Source organism: Oratosquilla oratoria, chromosome 17 (assembly GCF_046742065.1).
Source record: "Oratosquilla oratoria isolate Oo_2021 chromosome 17, ASM4674206v1, whole genome shotgun sequence".
Taxonomy (NCBI): domain Eukaryota; kingdom Metazoa; phylum Arthropoda; class Malacostraca; order Stomatopoda; family Squillidae; genus Oratosquilla; species Oratosquilla oratoria.
This window is the reverse complement of record NC_134793.1, coordinates 62,650,962-62,656,751: the sequence shown is the minus strand read 5'-3', so window position 1 is coordinate 62,656,751 and position 5,790 is coordinate 62,650,962.

Genomic DNA, 5,790 nt, shown 5'->3' with positions numbered 1-5,790 from the left:
GCTATAAATGCTGGGGCTTCAAACATATCTCAAGATACTGCTCCGCTCCCGCAAAGTGTGCCTGGTGCGCGGAGAATCATGACACTCGTTCCTGCCCTCACCGCCCACCCACTCCACCCACCACGTCCGACGACTCCGCATCTACCTCAGAACCTTCCATATCCCCACCACCAGACACATCCCGATGGAAGTGCCCCCGATGCCATAAACCAGGGGTCAACGTTTGGCATGGCTGTACTAAGCGAACACCCACGGCCACTTCCCAAAGACTTGGACCACCACCACTTCCAGCCACCTCTCTCACGACGCCCAGCACCACGGACTCTGCTGAAGTACAAGCTCTTCGCCAAGCTGTTGCATCTCTCGAATCCCGCTGTTCAGCCCTCACGAAGCGATTCGATGCCATAGATGCCCGTATCGAAAGTTTAGTTAACCAACAGGCTACCACAGCAACCACACTTGCCAGTCTAGTTGAATCTCACAAAGTTGTTATCACCTCTGTCACAGCCCTTACAGAGCGACTTGATACAGTTGCCTCCCATCTAGAGAAGCTCTCGTCGCCTTTGAACTCCTCTACCCATGCTCCGCCTGGCAGCGCCCACATTCAAACACCAACCTCATCCGGCTCTCGCAAAGCACATAGTAATAAGATTCTCTGATCTCGTATCGCTTCACGTCATCTCCTGGAATGCTTTCGGAATACGTCATAACACGAAACTCACTGCACTCAAGGCATATGTCCATCGCCATCACCCCCAGATAATATTTATTCAAGAAGCCTTTCCCGGTGGTGCTCAGCCTTGCGACACAGCACCTACGCTGTCTGGCTATGTCTCGTACATACATCCAGCCAGGAATGGCCTCATTTCTTACGTCCACGCATCCATGCCACACAAGCTCCTTCGATGCTCCAGGGATACTACTATGACCTTTCAGTTAATTGAAGTCACTGTGGGCATTGGTAAACTTCGACTTTGCAACGTATACTCTGCCCCTGGTGTTATTAATCTTGTTGCCCTCCCAGTACCTACAAATCGTGGAATGATTTATATGGGGGATTTCAACGCTCGACATCCTGCTCTTGGTGATGCCTCCCCTGTCCCCAACCGTAGTGGAATCCCTCTACTCAACTACATACATCGGTACCGACTCACACGATGGGAAACTGGTGGAGCCACACATGCACGTGGAGGCACAGTTGACCACATCATCACGTCTGGCCTCGTGCCATCCCGTGTCGCCTGTCAAGCAATTCCTTCTCTCTTCTCCGACCATATTGCTCTTAGTTTATACTACTCCATACCGTCTCGGATTCCAACTCCTCATCACCGGACCCGTATATCCATTCCTCCTAAATATTGCCCTACGTATATTTCGTACATCTCTAGTCTCCTTCCCACATTTGACTTCCTATCCCCCGACGCACTATACACGTCCTTAGTGAATACCACACACGACTTCTACAGCCGCTATGTAACCAAAGCTCACCTACCACGCCGCCCTGTACCTCACTCATGGACGTTGGACCACCGTATTATCCAAGCGGAGAGAGCTACACAGACTACTGGTCATACTTTTCAGACGCAACCCACACCTGATTCTTTACATCAGTACCAAATAGCACGGGATAATATGGTCGCCCTCCAGAACTGTGCCTACACAGAGTCTTGGCAGAAATACACTGATTCCATAAATCACCAGACTAGTATCGCGACCATGTGGCGCCTTGTAAAAAGGGTCGTTAAGAAGCAACCTCCCAGCGCCCTCCATCACAGTCCAGACGCCTACGCCCAGGACCTCATTACTTTATGGTCGTCACAGTCACAGACTAACAATCTTCCTACGCATATCCAAGAGGCACTCTCCACTCGTCGCAACACCCGTAATCTCCACCTAATGGCTGCTCTTCTCCACCCAGATGAAGAAGACGACGTCCCGATTACGGAAAATGAATTACGACTAGCCATGGCTAACACAAAAACTTCTGCCCCCGGGGATGACGGCATTACATACCAAGTGCTCCGACTCCTACTGGAAGTTCCTGGCAACCCCCTCCTTCGCCTCTTCAACCTCTGCCTCCTTCGTGGACATGTACCTGCAGCCTGGACTTTAAGCACGATTGTTCCGATACCGAAACCAGGTACTGATAAATTCAGGCCCATTTCCCTAACTTCATGCTTCAGCAAGATGCTTGAACGTATCATCCTTGCCCGGCTCATGAATCGTCTACAAGGTCAACTCTCCCCGCAGCTGTATGGTTTCCTCCCACGTCGAAGTACGCACCACTGCCTTACTGAGCTCTACACCCGCCTCTCTCCCACCAGCGTAGTTGCCTTCCTGGACCTCAAAAGTGCTTTCGATGTAGCCAACCATGAAATAATTCTTGACCAGCTGGTTACCTTCGGAGTGCAAGGAAACCTCCTTCGATGGATTCGAGGTTATCTGAGTAACAGGAAGTCACGTGTTCTCTTTCGAGGTGTGTGCAGTTCCTACGAGCAGTTCAAACTCGGTACCCCGCAAGGTGGCGTACTAAGTCCATTTCTTTTTAACGTCTTGATGCACCGCTTACTCTCACTTCTTCCTAACGTTCCCGGTACAACCCTTCTCTGCTACGCGGACGACATCTGCATCCATTCCAACTCGCCCGCTGACCTCCAATTCGTTCTAAATGGCTTCTATACGTCAACTACCGCTTGTGGTCTCATCATTTCCCCTGAGAAGAGCAGAATATTTTCATCTCGTACTCTCCAAGCACTACCGATGTTCAACATGGGAGGTGATGCTATCCCTCATTGCACACAGTACACATACCTTGGAGTACCAGCCCGGATCACTCCAGCCATACCGACTCGACAACGTATCCATCCCCTTGTTAATGATCTCCTTGATCGTCTGCAGGCCCGTTTTAACCCTATCAAGTGGCTTGCCACAAATTCCACCGGCGCTTCATTACCAATGGTCAGAACTCTATACACCACATTTCTTCGATCACTCGTTGACTACTTATCACCTGCCCTTTGTCAACTTCCCAGGAGAGCTTTGGAACCTCTCGAAAAATTCCAAAATAGAGTAATGAGATTTATCTTAGGTTGCCCTCCTTCGACTCGCATCGTTAACATGCAAAGTGAACTTGGTCTACCCTCGCTTGTAGAGAGAATATATGCTAACATGGCCATTCTCTCTGTAAAATGCCTCCGATCGCCCTATCTGTCCCCAAACTTTACTGCTACCATCAGAGCGTCGCTCGAACCTGACAGTGCACCCCGCCTCCCACTTCGACCAGGAGGCCGCAACCTCGTCACTACAGTGTGCAACACACTTAGAAACCTTGACATCCACGTCCCTGAAGAAACGGTTGAACCCGACTTGCCCCCGTGGCGAATCTCCCTCCCTAACGTCACCTTCACACCAACCTCCAAAGATGACCTTCCTGCACTTCAAAAGCAACTAGCACTAGAGACCATCGACAGCGTATCCTCAAAGATCCCCGCAGCTCATGTCATCTACGTGGATGGCTCAGTACAGGCTGATGGAAGAGCAGCGTGTGCCATGTACTCACCCACCTTACAGCCACCTGTGGAAGCTGGATGGATTGGCCGCAGGTTACCTGTCACATCAAGCTCCACGTTTTGTGAGCTACACGGAATCCTCGACGCAGTAACATATCTTGTAGACTGTAACGTAAATGGTGTGATCGTTTGTGACTCCCAACCAGCTCTACACGCCCTCTCCTCACCCAGACCCAACTACTATCGTGTTGTACAGGCCATACTGACCCAACTCGCCGTTGTTCATGAAGCATCTATGGCCGTATCTCTCGTATGGATGCCTTCACATGTCGACCTTGCTGGCAACGACACTGTAGACCGTATTGCCAAAGCAGCTTGTGCCTTCGTCTTAGATAACGAACGCGTAGTACCCTCTCTCACATGCCTCAAAAACAGAATACACGCAGCCACTCACACCATAACAACACGCAGAAGAGATGCGGAACGAGCCACCAGTGTCTCCATTCAACACCACGACCACTTCCTACCCAGCCGCCACAAGTATCGCCGACGCGGACCCATGGTACGGAGACACAATGTTGTCAGTGCTCGGCTCAGACTCGGATATCGACCTGTGTGGCAAATATCCCAGACGGAAGATATGCCACATTACTCATCATGCAGGCTGTGTAACCGCCCTAACGCCAACACTCTTGAACACTACTGTCTCCAATGCCCCATTGTAACAGACAGTATTCCACAGAGACAAGACGTGATAACTGTATGTAAATATTTACTTAGTGACGACAACTTAGATACACTCCTAGCTCGCCACCCCCATTTTGGGGGATTTTGATTGTTAAATCCAATCATACCTCCTTTTGTATCTCTTTCCATAACAATATGACTAATATACTATTGTTTGTCGCCCTCAGAAGCAATGAATTTATTAATCGGTGGACCATCTTTCCAAGGCAGCCTATACCTACGTCATGGACGTCACGCGCCCCATACGACCACCTCCTACCCAACCGCCACAAGTAACGCCGACGCAAGACCAGTACGAAGGCACAATATATGTCAGTGCTCGGCTCGGACTTGGGAGTCGACTTGTGTGACGGGGCTCCTAGACGGATGATATGCCACGGTGATCACCGTACGGGCTGCGTAACCGTCGTAATACGAACACCCTTGGTATTATTGTCTCCAGTGACCCATAGTGACAGACAATATTCCCCGGAGACGGGGCATGATGATTATATGTAAACACTTACATAGTACCACTATCCCGCCATCACCATTTCGGGGAATCCTGAATGATTATTGTATTATGTCTCCATTTAAAGAATGTATATAATATATGACATGTCCTCTAACACAATGCTGTGATAGATGTACTATTGTTTGCCGCCCACGGGCGTAATAAATTTATTAAAACAAAAAATCTCTCTCCTCTTTTTCCACCACCACTCTCCGTTTCACCTCTTCCCTCCCTGAAAATGACTGTGGTTGAAAGACTTAGAAAAATAAATAATTCGGAAATTCATATGGACTTCTGTTAAACACATAACGCCTCCACCCAGCCATTATATCATACATATATACAGGATGAGAGAGGGAGAGAGAGAGAGATAGAAAGAAAGAGAGACAAAAAGAAAGTAAAATGTAAACAGATCAATTCTTACGAATAGCGGAACATAGTCGGGGCATTGCGTTCAGGAATCCACCGAAAAAGGAGACCGGAGGCGACCGGAGGAGACCGGAAAAAACCCGAGTCTCTCTCTCTCTCTCTCTCTCCACCATCATTCTCCGTTTCACCTCTTCCCTCCCTGACGATGACTGTGGTTGAAAAACGTACCCAAGACTAAATGATTCGAAAATTCATATGGACTTCTATTAAACACATATATATAAGAAATAGAAAAATCTTTGGTGCATCTTTAACAACGCCAACTTTGTATGCATGCATGTATGTATGTATGTATTGTTATGACTCAGGCTGGAAAGATACTTGTTAACTGTAAGGGCATACCGAGTGCCCAAGCCACAACAAAGTTAGAATGGGGTCATGAAAACGCATCAGACTATTGGTATGCCGAAAGACAGAGGACAGTGTTAACCATTTAATATTTCAGTACAAAATATATTCAAACAGAGACAATAAATTTAACAAAATAATATTAATAATATTAATCCTAACACAAAATACATACAAAATTAATGGGGAATGAGATATGTAGTAGATATAGAATGGGTAAGACTAAAACCTGGCACGTCAAGTCTTTTTTGTCCAAGCGATAAA